Raw genomic sequence first — 18749 nt, 5'->3', positions numbered from 1 at the left:
AGCAATTTTTAGCCATGGATGATTTTTAGCCATTCAGACACATCCACAACCCCATTGGAAAAAATGTAACGCATCTATTCCTGCGTTCCCCTGCGGCTGAACGCAGAAAAACGGAACGCAGGGGAGCGCAGCTTCAACCGCTCGTCAGTAAGAGCCCTTACTCACTACTGAACTCCCTAATTTACCCAGAAGCCTGTTACCTGCACTCCCAACCACAACTTGTTGTCATCATCCATATAAATATCCGATCTTCCTGCTGTTACAAATCATTTGTATTGCTAGAAATGTGCTGGATAATTGGCAAGACTTCATGAAAGCATAAAACAAAGTGTAATAATGTTATTGCTCTGCTGGGCCGAGTTGTCCACAAACAAGGAAAGGCTTCACAAAACATAGCGGTCAATAGGAATACCAGAGCATTGGAAAGAAAACTGTCTATCACAATATTATGTTTGCAAAACAATTGATTTTAACCCTTTCCCTGCCAGCCGTTTTGTCCTAGATGCGAACATCTACTGCCAAGCAGTTTTTAGATATTTTGCACTCTTTCACTTTTAGGCCCCTTCCTGGGGCGGTCTTTTAGTTTACCCAGGAAAACAATATATTGTTTTTTTCAGGACAACCTGAACTTTCAAAATATGCAAGAATTTTGGTGTAATTCTACTTCTGTAAAAAAATATAGGCTTCTAAGTGTCCAATAAAATGAAAAAAATCATGTTTCACAAAGAACAATCACATATATCAGAAACATTATTTACTTTATGTATGAGAAAACAGCTGATTTGGAAAGGTCTGTGTCTCCTGAACGCGGCAATACCAAATATATATAGTTTTATGGAGATTTCTCACTTGTATAGATCAAAATCTAAAAGCAGTACACTAGCAAATGTCCAAAGCACCGCTCCCCAAACGGCATACTTCTGATTTCAAGGCCAAACATTCCACTAACAGTAGGTTTACCCTAGAAAACTACCCATTATTAGAAAGAACAGATTCTGGTGAATCAAAAATGGGTAAACATATCGTTGTACTCCAAACTCCCAAGTTGCAATTGTTTCCTAAAGTTATAATGTTTTATAGAAATTGGTGAATTTTTTGAAAAATGACCTCAAAGCTTCCAATCTACAGAATCGTATCTCCCACACATCATTAGGTATCAATGTAAAACACCCCAAATATGAAAGCCTGGGATCCACTGAACAGTTTGATGCCCAATATGTATAGGTGTACCCAAGCACGTGACATATAGGGGCCCTAAACTGTAGACACCTCATTTGAGCTATCAGTTCTGTAATTCCAGATACTGCAAAATCAGCACATTTGCATCGTTTTGGGGTGGGGTAAAAGTAAAAAAAATAAGTTCATCCCAGAAAACCATATATTTTCGGAAAGTACACATTCCCACGAATCTAAATTGGGTATGCATGTCTTTGTACTACAAAGTACCAAGCCGCAAACGATTCCTAAATTTGGTGATTTTGGCGACATTTCCAAAAATCACCTCAAAATTTCTACCCTGCAGCATCGTATTACCCACATACTTTTAGGTATCAAGAGAAATCACCCCAAATATGAAAGCCTAGGGTCCTCTGAACAGTTTGATGCCCAATATGTATAGGTGTACCCAAGCACGTGGCAGACAGGGGCCCCAAAAGGAAGACCCCCATATGGTCTGTCATTTCAGGTACTGCAAAATCAACACATTTACATCGTTTTGGGGGGGTCAAAAGTAGAAAAAAGTGGGTTCACCCCAGAAAACCATATATTTTCGGAAAGTACACATTCCCATGAATCTAAATTGGGTATGCATGTGTTTGTACTCCAAAGTACCAAGCCGCAAATCATTCCTAAATTTGGTGATTTTGGTGATACTTCCAAAAATCACCTCAAAATTTCTACCCTGCAGCATCGTATTACCCACATAATTTTAGGTATCAAGCAAAATCACCCCAAATATGAAAGCCTAGGGTCCTCTGAACAGTTTGATGCCCAATATGTATAGGTGTACCCAAGCATGTGGCATACAGGGGCCCCAAAAGGAAGACCCCCATATGGTCTGTCATTTCAGGTACAGCAAAAGCAACACATTTACATCGTTTTGGGGGGGTCAAAAGTAGAAAAAAGCAAGTTCACCCCAGCAAACCATATATTTTTGGAAAGTACACATTCCCACGAATCTAAATTGGGTATGCATGTCTTTTTACGCCAAAGTACAAAGCTGCAAACCATTCCTAAATTTGGTGATTTTGGTGATATTTCCAAAAATCACCTCAAAATTTCTACCCTGCAGCATCGTATTACCCACATACTTTTAGGTATCAAGAGATATCACCCCAAATATGAAAGCCTAGGGTCCTCTGAACAGTTTGATGCCCAATATGTATAGGTGTACCCAAGCACGTGGCATACAGGGGCCCCAAAAGGAAGGCCCCCATATGGTCTGTCATTTCAGGTACTGCAAAATCAACACATTTACATCGTTTTGGGGGGGTCAAAAGTAGGAAAAAGTGGGTTCACCCCAGATAACCATATATTTTCGGAAAGTACACATTCCCATGAATCTAAATTGGGTATGCATGTGTTTGTACTCCAAAGTACCAAGCCACAAATCATTCCTAAATTTGGTGATTTTGGTGATACTTCCAAAAATCACCTCAAAATTTCTACCCTGCAGCATCGTATTACCCACATACTTTTAGGTATCAAGAGATATCACCCCAAATATGAAAGCCTAGGGTCCTCTGAACAGTTTGATGCCCAATATGTATAGGTGTACCCAAGCACGTGGCATACAGGGGCCCCAAAAGGAAGGCCCCCATATGGTCTGTCATTTCAGGTACTGCAAAATCAACACATTTACATCGTTTTGGGGGGGTCAAAAGTAGAAAAAAGCAAGTTCACCCCAGAAAACCATATATTTTTGGAAAGTACACATTCCCACGAATCTAAATTGGGTATGCATGTCTTTCTACGCCAAAGTACAAAGCTGCAAACCATTCCTAAATTTGGTGATTTTGGTGATATTTCCAAAAATCACCTCAAAATTTCTACCCTGCAGCATCGTATTACCCACATACTTTTAGGTATGAAGAGATATCACCCCAAATATGAAAGCCTAGGGTCCTCTGAACAGTTTGATGCCCAATATGTATAGGTGTACCCAAGCACGTGGCATACAGGGGCCCCAAAAGGAAGGCCCCCATATGGTCTGTCATTTCAGGTACTGCAAAATCAACACATTTACATCGTTTTGGGGGGGTCAAAAGTAGGAAAAAGTGGGTTCACCCCAGATAACCATATATTTTCGGAAAGTACACATTCCCATGAATCTAAATTGGGTATGCATGTGTTTGTACTCCAAAGTACCAAGCCACAAATCATTCCTAAATTTGGAGATTTTGGTGATACTTCCAAAAATCACCTCAAAATTTCTAGCCTGCAGCATCGTATTACCCACATACTTTTAGGTATCAAGAGATATCACCCCAAATATGAAAGCCTAGGGTCCTCTGAACAGTTTGATGCCCAATATGTATAGGTGTACCCAAGCACGTGGCAGACAGGGGCCCCAAAAGGAAGACCCCCATTTGGTCTGTCATTTCAGATACTGCAAAATCAACACATTTACATTGTTTGGGGGGGGGGACAAAGGTAGAAAAAAGTAAGTTCACCCCAGAAAACCATATATTTTCGTAAAGTACACATTCCCCTGAATCCAATTTGGGTATGCATGTCTTTCTACTCCAAAGTACCAAGCCACAAACCATTCCTAAATGTGGTGATTTTGGTGACATTTCAAAAATCACCTCAAAATTTCCACCCTGCAGCATCGTATTACCCACATACTTTTAGGTATCAAGACAAATCACCCCAAATATGAAAGCCTAGGGTCCTCTGAACAGTTTTATGCCAAACATGTATAGGTGTACCCAAACACGTGACATATAGGGGCCCTAAAATGAAGACCCCCCCCCATATGGTCTGTCATTTCAGGTACTGCAAAATCAACACATTTACCTTGTTTTGGGGGGGGGCAAAAGTAGAAAAAAGTAAGTTCACCCAAGAAAACCATATATTTTCGGAAAGTACACATTCCCACGAATCTAAATTGGGTATGCATGTCTTTGTACTCCAAAGTACAATGCCGCAAATCATTCCTAAATTTGGGGATTTTGGTGACATTTCCAAAAATCACCTCAAAATTTCCAACCTGCAGCATCATATTTCCCACATACTTTTAGGTATCAAGATAAATCACCCCAAATATGAAAGCCTAGGGTCCTCTGAACAGTTTGATGCCCAATATGTATAGGTGTACCCAAGCACGTGGCATATAGGGGCCCCCAAAAGGAAGACCCCCATATGGTCTGTCAATTCAGATACTGCAAAATCAACACATTTACATCGTTTTGGGGGGGGCAAAGGCAGAAAAAAGTAATTTCAACCCAGAAAACCATATATTTTCGGAAAGTACACATTCCGACGAATCTAAATTGGGTATGGATGTCTTTGTACTCCAAAGTACCAAGCCGCAAACCATTCCTAAATTTGATGATTTTGGCGACATTTCCAAAAATCACCTCAAAATTTCTACCCTGCAGCATCGTATAAGCCACATACTTTTAGGTATCAAGAGATATCACCCCAAATATGAAAGCCTAGGGTCCTCTGAACAGTTTGATGCCCAATATGTATAGGTGTACCCAAGCACGTGGCATATAGGGCCCCAAAAGGAAGACCCCCATATGGTCTGTCATTTCAGGTACTGCAAAATCAACACATTTACATAGTTTTGGGGGGGGGGCAAAGGTAGAAAAAAGTATGTTCGCCCCAGAAAACCATATATTTTTGGAAATTACACATTCCCGCGAATCCAAATTGGGTATGCATGTCTTTGTACTCCAAAGTACCAAGTCGCAAGCCTTTCCTAAATTTGGCGATAAAAGCAACGGTTTTTACATTTCTGAAAATCGCTTAAAAATATTGCAATTGGCCGCATTTATCTCACCCAACTTCTTACATACAATTGTAAAACACCATAAATACTGATGCCAAGGGTCTACTGAACAGTTTTATGCCCAATATGCATTGATATACCAAGGCAGCTGGCATGTGCGGACCCCAAATGTAAATAGTGAATATGAGTTTTCTCTGCTGCCGATTCGCCTTCTGTAAACATAGACCATTGACTTCATATTATGTGCCTCAAGACCCTCCTAACAGCAAAGACCCCCCAAAACCATATGTTTTTGGAAAGTACACATTCTGACGAAAACAACCAAGATAAAGACATCTTTCTACAGCAAAGTACCAAACTGCAAAACTTTTATAAACATAGAGATTTTTACATTTCTGAAAATCGCCTAAAAATGTTGAAGTATGCCACATTTATCTCACACAATGTTTTACGTACAAAGAAAAATCACCCCAAATATGGACATCAGAGGTCTACTGAATAGTTTGATGCCCAATATGTATAGATTTACCAAAGTATATGGTGTGTACGGCCGCAAATGAAAAATGTGCATATGAATTTTCACACTGGCCAACTAAGCTGCTGAAAAGAGAACCCCAACTGTGCGTTATGTGCCGTAAGACCCCCAAACTGTAAAAAGACCCCAGAAAACCATATATTTTTGGAAAGCATATATTCTGACGGATCAATCTAAGTAAAATAATATACCAAAGCACCAAACAGCAAAACTATACTAAAGATACATAAGGAACAATAATCCAGGGATAAAATTGCAATAAAACCACAAAAATTGTGCAAATCAATGAAATAACAAAATAACTGCACCGACAGCGTAATTAGTGGCCGAAATCGATTATCCAATAGTCACGCTGCTGAAATAAACAGTTTTTATGGGTAAAAAAAACACAAATTGGTGAAATGAAAAAGTAAAAAAATAAAATGTGTATACATGTGTGTACACTTCCAAGAATTGTGTGACAGTGTATAAGTGTGTATAAGTGTGTATATAAGTCCATATAAGTGTATATAAATGCATATAAGTGCATATAAGTGGAAAATGAAAAATTAAAAAAAACGTTTTTTTTTTTGTTTTTTTTTACTACTAAAATATGTGTGTATGTGTGTATAAGGTAGGTAGGTGTATGCAAGTGTGTAAAATAAAGGGCACTTACCGTTTTTGGCTGATCTAAGAGCTGGAGAAGAGAGATCTGCAGAGTTACAGCAAGCAGGAAGTGTGTGGGCGTCGCTGGAACACGAGGTGAGCAGGAGGAAGCAGAGCAGCAAGGCAGACACGCGATTTGCTGTGTCTGCCTCTTTTAGGTCGGCCCTGCGACAATCCAGTCGCAGGACCGACATGACAGCCCCCCAGCCTCGTTGCCCAGGGGGCTGTCAATGCTGCTAAACCTCTGCAGAGGCGGCTAAAGCCGCTGATGCAGAGTACAGCATGTAAAACTGCAAGCACGTACAATGTACGTGCTTGGCAGTTAAAGCCCTTGCCTGCCAGAACGTACGGTGTACGTGCTTGGCAGGCAAAGGGTTAAGTTACTATTATTTTCTTTTAAATATAAAACACAGGCTGATGGGATAAAATATAATAGTTTCAGTGAGAGTCAAAATAAATGGCACATTTCAGTCAAGGGGCCAGATTCAATTCAGTGAGAAAAGGGTTAATTACGTGAAGAGTCATGGATGAGATTTAATTTGAGATGCATTTCAGTTCAAAAAAACGTCTACGTTTATCATGTGAAAACTCTATGGTAAAAAAATGTGGAACTGAATTTGGAGAAAAGTTTTCACGTGATAAACCATGAGATAATTTTTTCTCACTGAATTGAATCTGGCCCATAGTTGGTTGACCCCTAGAGCTACACCACACCTCTGAATGATGTGGAGAGTAGGGTCATTTATTTACCGTTCCCCAGTTGCAGGCCAACAAACTTCCCAGCAGTCAGTTGTGTAAAAGTTCCATTCACTTTTGTCAACATGAGCTCAATGGGGCAGCTTTACTAAAGGGCGAAGTGGCCGTCGCCAGCAACAATTCGCCAGAAATCCCATCCGCACTCACATAACCAATTTACTAACAGGCATAGAGGACAATTCGCTAGCAAAAGAGACTGTCGCTAGTGTACCTTCACTCTAGTTAACGGTCATTACTATAGAAATTCACTAAAGTGCAAATTTTGCTGAACATTACTTCTTTCGCCAAAGTTTCCTTCCACACCTTAGACCAGATGAACTGATAAAACAAAGCTACATCTTCCTCAATCTTAAGTCAGTGACATCATATCCTGTATGCCGGAAATTCGTAAAAGTTGTAAAAAAAACGCTGGCGACTTTTACTTTTTTAAAGCTGGATTGCCTTCAAAAGTCCGAACTATTAAAGATTTTTGTGTTAACATTTTTTTTCCAGACATTTGAAGGGCATGCCACACTTGTTTTAGGGTGGGCTCATGTCTAGGGATCTTTTATTATGGTTCCTTGGACATTTGTAATAAAAAGTGGCCACTTCAAGCATTTGCACCACATCACACATAAAGACGTCCATACGACTTTTGTGTACTATACAAATTGACCTAAGCATAAGGGTACCAACGAAGTTTCGCTAGGCAGAAATGAACGCTTGCGAAACTTCACTATGAAATGCTTGCACTGCCGAAGTAACTGTAGCGGAAACTCACCAGCGTTCACATCTTAGTGAATTAGCGTAGAGGTATCGAATTTGTGCCTGGCGAAGTGTGGTGAAGTGGTCTCTGGCTAAAATTTGCCCTTTAGTGAATTTGTTCCCTTGTGTTTCCATACAGTTGCACTCAGTTCTGCTGCCTTCTTCCTGAACCTGTTGCTCCAAATCAAGTGCAGTTGTGCCTAATGCCTAGTCCACTGTGGGACACTATGTCTACCATCCCCTCTGAAACAGGTGTGTGCCCAAAAGAATCGGGGACACACACACAGTTTTGTGGGTAAGAAAACATGGCAGTTGCACTCAAAATTGCACTGCTGTGCAATAAATAAATTGCCCCTACTGTGTTTGCATGCCCAGCACCCCACATCTGCTCCACTATCCAGTGTATACAGTAGATATTTACTTTTCTTGCTAATCAAATCAAGGGTATTTCAATGAGAGATGTTTAGTCAAAAATTAATCCTTGGAAGTCAATTAAAACTACATTAAAGGGGTCGAATATCGAGGGTTAATTAACCCTCGATATTCTACTGGGAATTAAAATCCTTCGACTTCGAATATCGAAGTCGAAGGATTTTAGCGCAAAAAGGATTATTCCTTCGATCGAACGATAAAATCCTTCGAATCGAACGATTCGAAGGATTTTAATCCAACGATCGAAGGAATATCCTTCGATCAAAAAAACTTAGGAAAGCCTATGGGGACCTTCCCCATAGGCTAACATTGAGTTCGGTAGCTTTTAGATGGTGAACTAGGGGGTCGAAGTTTTTTCTTAAAGAGACAGTACTTCGACTATCGAATGGTCGAATGATTTTTAGTTCTATTAGTTCGATTCGAAGTCATAGTCGAAGGTCGTAGTAGCCCATTCGATGGTCGAAGTAGCCCAAAAAACACTTCGAAATTCGAAGTTTTTTTACTTCGAATCCTTCACTCGAAGTTAGTGAATCGGCCCCTATGTATGTTATAGACATTTCAATTGTCCTTCATTTTTTCTTTTTAATTGTTTTTAAATAATTTGCCTCCTTCATCTGACTCTTTCCAGCTTTCCAATGGAGGTCACTGACCCCATCTAAAAAAGAAATGCTCTGTGAGACTACCAATGTATTGTGATTGCTACTTTTTATGACTCATCTCTCTATTCAGGCCTCTCCTATTCATATTATAGTCTCTTATTCAAATTGATGCATGGAGCCTCGCAACTAGATGGCTGAAATTGCAAACTGGAGAGCTGCTGATTAATAAGCTAAATAACTCAAAAACCACAAATAATAAATAATGAAAGCCGATTGCAAATTGTCTTAGAACATATTTAAAGATGAACGACCCCTTTAAATGTATTTGCAGCAGAAGTGGTTTGAGTACAGAGAGAATCTGGGGAAAATGCATTTACTATTTTACTGGAGTCCATGGATGATGTTTTAGAATGCTGGGTGGCAGCTCCCATTCATTTGAATACATTCCATTGCAGGTGTGGGCAGGCAGGGCATCTAGTGATGAGGAAATGTAAATGTCTTTTACCTTATGTGTAAACAAATTAACGTATTACAGAAGATTATTACTTTTTGTAGCTGTCTGTTCCTATAAGCAGCCTAGGAATCACAGATAAAGAACTAAATAATAGAAAGCAAAGATGGATTTGCACTAAATAAATATCCTATTTGAACTCAGCCTGCTCTTTAAATATGCAAAGATACAATGGTTCATTGAGTTCAATGCTGCATGGATTTTATTCTATATTCTCCTCGTGTCTGCACAGGTTTCTGCTTTCCTCTCACACCCCAAAAATAAACAGGTAGAATAATGGCTTTTAATGCTTATGTGTTGTGTAATGGGAATTTATATGGGTTGTTCAGCTTTAAAATAACTTTTAGTATGATGCAGAGAGTGATATTCTGAGACAATTGCAATTGGTCTTAATTTTTTTTATTATATGTGTTTTTTTAGCATTTTATTCAGCAGCTCTCCAGTCTGCCATTTCAGCAATCTGGTCGCTAGGGTCCAAATGAATCTAGCAACCAAGCACTGATTTGAATAAGAGACTGGAATATGAATAGGAGAGGCCTGAATAGAAAGATGAGTAATAAAAAAAGCAATAAAACCTTACAGAGGATTTGTTTCTAGATGGGGTTAGTGAAAAAAAGCTGGAAAACCTGGAAAGAACCAGAAGCTATAAAAAAAACTATAAAGACAACAAAATGAAGGCCAATTGAAAAGTTGCTTAGAAATAGTCAGACTTAGAAGAATTAACTCTAAAAAAAAATCACAAAATATTACCCCTTTTGCATCTGTGAAACCTACACGTTAAAAAAAAACATCACCCATTCTGCGTGTGAACAGTGAACGCTATTTTTTTTTAACTAAGCGAATAACTGGGACATAATATGCTGAAGGTGTATTGTAATAAGGTGAAAAGTACCAGTAATCCATAGAAGCCAATCAGCATTTACTTGTCATCTGTCATCAACATCTTATTGGTTACGACTGCAGGGTCTCATGTACATGGGCTCAGTAGTGTGAATTTACAAACACTTTACTTGCATTATCTATGGGTGCACAATTACATCAACCACAACTTCCCCTTACAGACACACTTAAGGGGCCGATTCACTAAGGGTCGAATATCGAGGGTTAATTAACCCTCGATATTCGAGTAGGGATTAAAATCCTACTCCGACTTTGAATATCGAAGTCGAAGGATTTAGCGCAGATAGTTCGATCGAACGATCGAAGGATAATTCCTTCGATCGAACGATAAAATCCTTCGAATCGAATGATTCAAAGGATTTTAATCCAACGGTCGAAGAAATATCCTTTGATCAAAAAAAGTTAGCCAAGCCTATGGGGACCTTCCCTATAGGCTAACATTGACTTCGGTAGCTTTTACATGGCGAACTAGGGGGTCGAAGTTTTTTTTAAAGAGACAGTACTTCGACTATCGAATGGTCGAATAGTCGAACGATTTTTACTTCGAACCCTTCGATTTGAAGTCGTAGTCGAAGGTCGAAGTAGCCCATTCGATGGTCGAAGTAGCCCAAAAAAAACTTCGAAATTCGAAGTTTTTTACCTTCGAATCCTTCACTTGAAGTTAGTGAATCGGCCCCTTACTGTGAAATTATGGGGGAAACACCACATTCTGGGTGAAAAACATGGCAAATTTCATCAGAGATTGCACTTTCCCCGTTGCTCTGGATTACTAGACATGGACGAAATGTGTACCTAGTTATATGAACCTATAAGTCTGAGATACAGAGTGATATCAGTGATTATTGGCACTATTATTATTATTATTTTGGGTGGGGTGATTTGGCACTGGGTTTGTTTCACTATAAAAGAGTTTGGGTGTGGTGTTTTTGTAAAGAAATCTTGTTCTTTTAATCCTCCTTGATCTCTTTGGTCTGATCATTTAGAAGTATAAAACAGTAGAGGAGAATATTCATCTAGTAGTTTTGTACCAAAGCAAAAACTGGAGCTGTGATTGAAATTTCTTAACAAATAGATTTTTGTTATGTCAGATACAAAGGCATAGCTGTGTAGAAAGAGGGATACTCACATCCCCACTCTTAATCTGAGGCAGCAGTCAGGAGTGAGGCAACTTCGGGTGACTTCGGAAAACGAATCGTGTGCCATCCCACCAGCGATTTGCATTTTAGCCAGCGGGAAGGCAGGGGAGGCAGTTCGGGGAGATTAGCCGCCTCAAAGAAGAGGAGATTCATCGCCGAAGCACTAATCTCCCTGAATTTGCCTGTGTGCCCTGACCCTTAAGCTCTCACAAAAACAGCAATGTATTAGGTTATCAGCACACAAATACACAGTGGCAAACAGGATACAAAACCACTTCAACTTAACAGAGCAACAGGATACAGATATGGGAGGATCCCCCTGCCTTTACATGAACTGATTGTATATATCAGAGATGCTATCATTTTGATTAGTGACAAACACAAGGGGCATACTTTATCCCTTTATGTGAAACAGACCTGTTATGTAGAATGCTTAGGACCTGGGGGTTTCCAGATAATGGATCTTTCTGTAATTTGGAGCTTCATACCTTAAAGGACCAGTAACATGAATTTTCTTTAAAAAAAAAAAAATTTGTTTGTACTCAACGAAAAAAAAAAACACCAAGACACTTTTAACTTTAAATTAGCAAAGTCTTTATTAAGAAATAATAAAGACTTTGCGGTGCTCAATTTCTCCTCCCTGGCTATCTCCTATAGAAGGCTGGGAGGAGAAATCGAGCACCGCACGATGGATCATCGCCCTGTGGCCGTTTGTGAAGAGGAGCGCAAGCAGAGAATCAGTAAGTTATTTCTTAAGAAAGACTTTGTGGATTTAAAGTTAAATGTGTCTTGTTTTTTTTTCCATTATGTAGAAACACATTTTTTTAAAAAAAAAATTTGTTACTAGTCTTTTAAAGTCCAGAAAATCATGCACAGTAGAACCCCAATTTTACATTTTTCAAGGGACCAGAAAAAATGGTGTAAAGTCAGGAAAATGTATTGTGCATTATACAGTATATGGTTGGGACCACAAAAAATGGTATTAAACATAGATAAACTTAAAATGAGGGAATGTAAAATGGACCCTTCACTGTATGTATCCTGCTATATCTAGAACTCTAGAGGGAATAACATTCTACAAACTGCTGCCTAGTAATTTTGTAAAGAAAGTGGAAAATACCAAGTGCTGCCCTGGCAAACAATGAGTTTGTGTCACTGATAGAATGGCAATTTATTATTATTATTATTATAATTTTTTTTTATAAAACGCCATGTACAGGTCTTCATTAAAGTCCTTTTATTTTTGTGTAAAGGCTACAAACTACAACAGTTGGAAACCTTTCCCTAAGGTTTTGTGCTGGAGGTGAGTAGGTTAGCAGTAGAACAGTATAAATCTGCATGAGGTTAGCTAAAGATTCCACCAAACAGTGCAGAGGATTCCGGGAACTATTTACCTGGGGGCAGACCTTGAAGGTAACGTCTTTTGAATTTCATCTGTAATGGGAGCAGGATGAGCCTATCATTTGCATTCATGTATTCGTATTAACAGCAAAGAGGAAATAACAAGTGGCAAAAACTGGAGAACAAAATAAATCTAATGGTTATTACATCACAACTCTTTTTCATATTTTCATCTTTTTAGAAGCAGCATTTCCAATAAACCTAAAAGCTCCTTAGTCCCTTGGCACTAATGTCCTTTTATGTTGGGTTTATTTTGCAAGTAAATGCTGATGAGTTGGATGTCTATCCCTAGGGAACACAGACCACTACAGTGAATCACCAGTTTCTCCCCCCCTCATATAAATTTCATTTACACATACTTATAAATAACCAACATATTCCACACCACTGTACAACAGATGGGTATAATTGAACTGATTACTTTATATTTAGGTAAACTAAAATCATAATAAAGCTACCCCATCCCTTAAATGTGTATTTGTATTCATTATTTACCAGTATAGATTAGTAACAGGGCAGATCAGGGGCGTAACTATAGAGGAAGCAGACCCTGCGGTTGCAGGGGGGCCCAGGAGTGTAGGGGGCCCAGTGAGACCCTAATTAATTAGCAATTTTAATATATCTTGGTAAAATAGGCCAACTTATAAATATTTTGGGGCCCTAAATTGAATTTGCTATAGGGCCTAGTAACAACTAGTTATGCCACTGGGGCAGATTAATGCACAGGCTACCCTAGGCTATAGCCTAGGGGCCCATTTAGCATTTTTCAATTATAATTTCTATTTACTTTTAATTTTTATTTTTGCTGCTGGGTGTGGTCAGGCACACCTGCTGGGAGAAGAAGACATGCAAGGTATGTGGGTGTGTGTGGCTGGATGTGTGCAGGCATCCGGACCCAACAGTGGCCTATAACGGGGTCTGTGCGAATGTAGTTTAGGGGCCCCACATGTCATTATTAGTAAGAATATCATGATCATCCTCGGGTCCCTGGTTCCAAATTATCTGGAAGCCTACCATGGAATGTACAGGCTTCCAGATAATGTGATTTTAATTTTGTCCTTTTGTCCCCACATGGGGGGGGGCAAAACATTGAAAATGTTTACTCGTACCTGAAATCCAGAAAAATAACAGCCTTTAGAATTAAATAGGGCATCATAGGGTAGAGAATCATTTAACATATCAAGGGATAATGGTAGAAGGAATAAAATAATGGTGCAGGGGAGAAATCATGGAAGGTTATGGCTGAGTATTAAATGGTAGCTTCCATTAATGGCTATAATTCCCAAATGTTTAGATTGGACTGTCCATAGTTGTAAACCCTAATAGGGGCATAGGGGTCCAGAGTTAGGAGGGGGGCATTGTTTGTGCATAACTGGAAATGACAGCCGATCAGGGAGCAGCCCTAAGTATCCCAGTTTTTGATATTGAATAGAAAGTATGGAAGTCAGAAAATATGTAAAAGTTAGGCCAAACCACTGTAATGTAAGTCAACTACAATACACTCATTTTACTCCATAGAAAATCTTACCATAAAGCTGAGCATTAAATGATATACTGTATATAGTACAGGGTCGGCCTGGGGGGCCTGGGACCCACCAGGGCTGCTGTCCCATGGCCCCCCTCTGCTGCACCTCCATGCTGTTGCGCTTGTTTGAATGCGCGCTGCCGCAAATGTGTGCACACACTATGTTTTTGCCGCGACTGCCTGAAAAAGGGAGGTCTCAGTAACGTAACTAGAGGGGGGCTGGCCCTGGCACGGGACGTGCCCCTCCGTACTCTATTTTCTGTGTGTGTGCAGTGGCGCGCGAGCTGCTGGGGGGCCCTGAGGGAGTGCGGGCCCTGGCCCAATCGCACCCCCTGCTCCCCCGGTAGTTACACCACTGGGAGGTCTCAGCAGGAAAGAAGCCACTGGAACAGGGATCTGGGTGCAGATGCGGGGCCCACAAGAGCAGGGGGCCCGCTGGGTTTTTTCCCGGTGTCCCGCCAACCTACTCCGACCCTGAATACATATATAGCTCTACTGAATATTTTGACACTTGAACAATAATAATAGCAATAACAACAATAATGTAATTAGGATACGCACACAGTCATTTTTATCTACAATAAAAGATTGTATTAGTTCTGTCCTGTTAGTACTTTTATTTGGCCATTTTGAAGTCAGGGCTGCAGATAAAGACAAAAACACTGAAAGAGAACATCACTGATTCAGCACATTTGCCAGTTTATAGTGAATCACAGCCTGATCTGACTTGCAAGGGTGGAGTGTGAATATTTTGTTTGGGGATCTCACTAGTAGACGAATTTCAAAATCATAATTATGTATGTATCTGCAGAATCTGCAGCAACTGGTCTCTTTCATTGTTCTCTGCATTTGCTGACTTAGATCAGGAGCTTTCATGGAAAATTGTGTATTGCCAGCTTGTTATTTACTAGTTTACATTGTGTGTCCTAAATGCTGTGACTTTTTTTTTTTTTTGCATGTGCTTTTGAAATCATTCATAACGCAGATGTATACAGTTTGGAGAGTTTGTTCTTTGTTTAAGCTTGCAGCCCTGTCCGGCTGTTTCACAATACAGTACAGTATGTTGTGTAAATATTTTCAGCATAATTACCCTACAGGGAATAGCTAGTTATGCAGTGGTTATTTTGGACATTGTTCTGATATTACTGGAACACTTACTTATCCATCTGGAGAGAGATGAACTTGCGCCAGTGCAGATTTTTTTAACAAAAGGGAGGATGTGTGATAATAAATACTGTCACGGAAAGCTGATTAGATTAAAGGGTAATCAGGGCACTATACCCCAAGAGAGTTTACCTCAAAAGAACCTTTGTTAGGCAACTTTCTTGTCTGTTCCATTTTTAGTTTTGCCGATTTAGCCCAATGGTGACATAAATAACACAAGGCTAATGCCAGACAGGGCTGCTCATATATGCTGGCATTAGAATCCTCTCCTGCATGCACCCAGAACAATTGTGTTGATCCAAGTGCAGGCACTCATGGTGGATTTCAGCAAAGCAACAAAAGAGTTTGCATTCCCATACTGAAGTCCTCCACGTTTGCCTGCACCTGAACTGGCACACAATCAGGACTGTAACTACAGAGGAAGCAGACCCTGTGGCTGCAGGGGGGGGGGCAGGAGGTATAGGGGGCCCCATGAGGACCAAATTAATGAGCATTTTAAATATATACTGGTAATACAAGACAACCTATGTTGGGGCCCTAAAATGAATTTGATGTGGGGCCCAGTAACATCTAGTAACGCCACTGCACACAATTGATTTTCATCCCATCTGTCATTAGCCTTAAAGGAGAAACCCTTAATAAAAAATTACAAGTTTTTTTTTTTTGGTTGAATAGGTCAGTTTTCGATCAAATAGATCCATATACGGCCACATTCGAATCATACGAATTGAAGGAATAGCGCATTCGCCACCAATTTACTCCAAATAGGTTCTAGGAGGTCCCCCATAGGCTAAAACGGCAGGTTTTAGATGGCGAATGGTCGAAGTCAAACCCTAAAACTGAGATTTTAAACCCAAAGTATAAAATTATTTTATGCTGGTTATACTCCTGCTGTAAATGGAGAATGGTGGGGGCCACAGACAGCCAGATAAAGGGAAATTATTGTGTCTGAAATGCTATTTAGAAAATGTAATTTTCTTGCTTTAGATACGTTGGCCTTTTTCTCTGTATTTAATTTGTCATATGTTTAGTTGCCCATAAATCCTTGCAAGGCAACTTCTGGCTACTTCGAAAAACCAATAATTTAACTGGAAAACCCCAGGTCCCAAGCATTCCAGATAATATATCCTATACCTATATATACTTCATACAGTAACCTTCTACTTTTTACTTTATTGAAAAACAACTGTAAGGCTTGGGCAAGATGATTGCGACTCTTGGGCAAATTTTTTCCACAGGCTGAAAATCCACTACTCCAATCCACTCCAATCCACTTCTGCCAGTGTTGGACTGGGACACCAGGGGCCCACCAAAAAAACTTAAATCAGGGGCCCACCAGGGGCCCATACTCAGTATTATTTTTCTTCTCCTCACTCAACCACTATTCTCTTTTCTTTACATACTATAATCTATTGTTCCATCTATTTAGCCCCTTTGTTCTTACAGAAATAGGGAATGGCCATGAAATATGCCAAATTTTTAGAAGCAGGAGGGCCCACTGACACCTGGGCCCACCGGGAGTTTTCCTGGTATCCCTGTGGGCCAGTCCGACACTGACTCCTGCTCTGTCTGCACCTGGAAGCATTGTGGGTACAGGCAGATGCAGGGATTTTGGTGCTTAAATGCGACATTTTGCATTTCTGTACCAAAATCCACCCAGCCTTCAGAATATAAGGGGAGCAGTACTGCTTCTGGAGAATCCACAATCATCTCCATCGTCTGGCCCTAGCCTTAGTCTGGATTCTCATGGGACTTATACAGGGCATGTGTTTAAAACATTTCCCAATTGACAAGGGAACTTTGGTTGGAAAACACTTGGGGGCAAATTCATAAAGGGTCGAATATCGAGGGTTAATTAACCCTCGATATTCGACTGGAAATGAAAATCCTTTGACTTCGAGTATCGAAGTCGAAGGATTTTGCGCAAATACTATGATCGAAGGAATAATCGTTCGATCGTTCGATCGAACGATTAAATCCTTCAAATCGAACGATTCGAAGGATTTTAATCCAACTATCGAAGGATTATCCTTCGACCAAAAAAACGTAGCCAAGCCTATGGGGACCTTCCCCATAGGCTAACATTGGGTTCGGTAGCTTTTAGGTGGCGAACTAGGGGGTCGAAGTTTTTTCTTAAAGAGACAGTACTTCGACTATTGAATGGTCGAATAGTCGAACGATTTTTAGTTTGAATCCTTCGATTCGAAGTCGAAGTCGTAGACGAAGGTCGAAGTAGCCCCTTCGATGGTCGAAGTAGCCAAAAAAACACTTCGAAATTCGAATGTTTTTTTTCTTCTATTCCTTCACTCTAAGTTAATGAATTGGCCCCTTGTTGTAGAACTGCTGAAAGTTTAGCTCATCTCCGTTCGTGTTATATTTCGATACTGGGAATAGTGCTAGCAATACAAATTACATTACATAAAATACAATTATAAATACAATTATATATATAAACATATCCGTAGGAATGCATCTTATGTGGGCTGGCTGAGATATCTGTACATTTTGTGTACCTACCATAAACTGGAAAACTGTACGTAATACGCCAAAGGTTTGGTTCCTGATATTTCAGCATAGTCCTGTAATTCATATTTCATAAGCAGCCAATATAAAGGGGTGTTTGGAAATCCATGGGATGATTGCATTTATACAACACCTCACTCAAGCAAATGAGTCATTGTTTGCATTGTACGCTCTAGATTAGGTCTGTGTTACATACATATTTCACAACATTTAATAAATCATATTGTTTGTACCAATTATTGCATTAGCTGAACCACCCTGTTTTATACAATAGGCCTGTGCCAAGTTTTTATGGTACGTCTACAACTTTTCCTATGGCTTATTAAATAACATACATTTTGGGGGTTATTTAAAGGGGAACTCCGGCTTCCAAACCAAAATTTGGTAAAGAGGCCCACATAACACAGAAACCCATAATATACATCACAGTTACCTGTTTCTTCAAAAAGTATGAATAAATGCTATTTTCTATGCTGAAATCCAGCTGTTTAAAAGTTCTTCTCTTTCTGCATAATTTGAAATCCTGGCAGGGAAGGAGGGACTAAACACTGATGTTACAAATTGTAACAACGTTTCAGCTTACAGACAGCAGGAACTACATAACCCACAATGCATTGCACTATGGTGTTCCTTTCCTTATTAAATCATGTGTGCAGGGAATTGTGGGGTTTGAAGGATGCAGGCTAAGGACAGCTGGCTGTTGATACAAAGTAACAGTAGTCAGCCAGCTCAGCAAAGTAGTCAGAGAGATCAGCAGGAGAGCAGGAGGCTAGGCTTAGGGAACTGTAAGAAACCATTAAAACCATGAAAAGTCTGCATATTTTTTAATTGATGTATATTGCAAAGTTGCTTGAAATATGTTTACTTTTCAAAAAGTTATGTTTGTGTGGAGTTCCCCTTTAATATCAGTTTTTTATGAAA

The sequence above is a fragment of the Xenopus laevis genome, chromosome 6L (genome assembly GCF_017654675.1).
Source record: "Xenopus laevis strain J_2021 chromosome 6L, Xenopus_laevis_v10.1, whole genome shotgun sequence".
Lineage (NCBI taxonomy): Eukaryota > Metazoa > Chordata > Amphibia > Anura > Pipidae > Xenopus > Xenopus laevis.
This window is presented reverse-complemented; position numbering follows the sequence as displayed.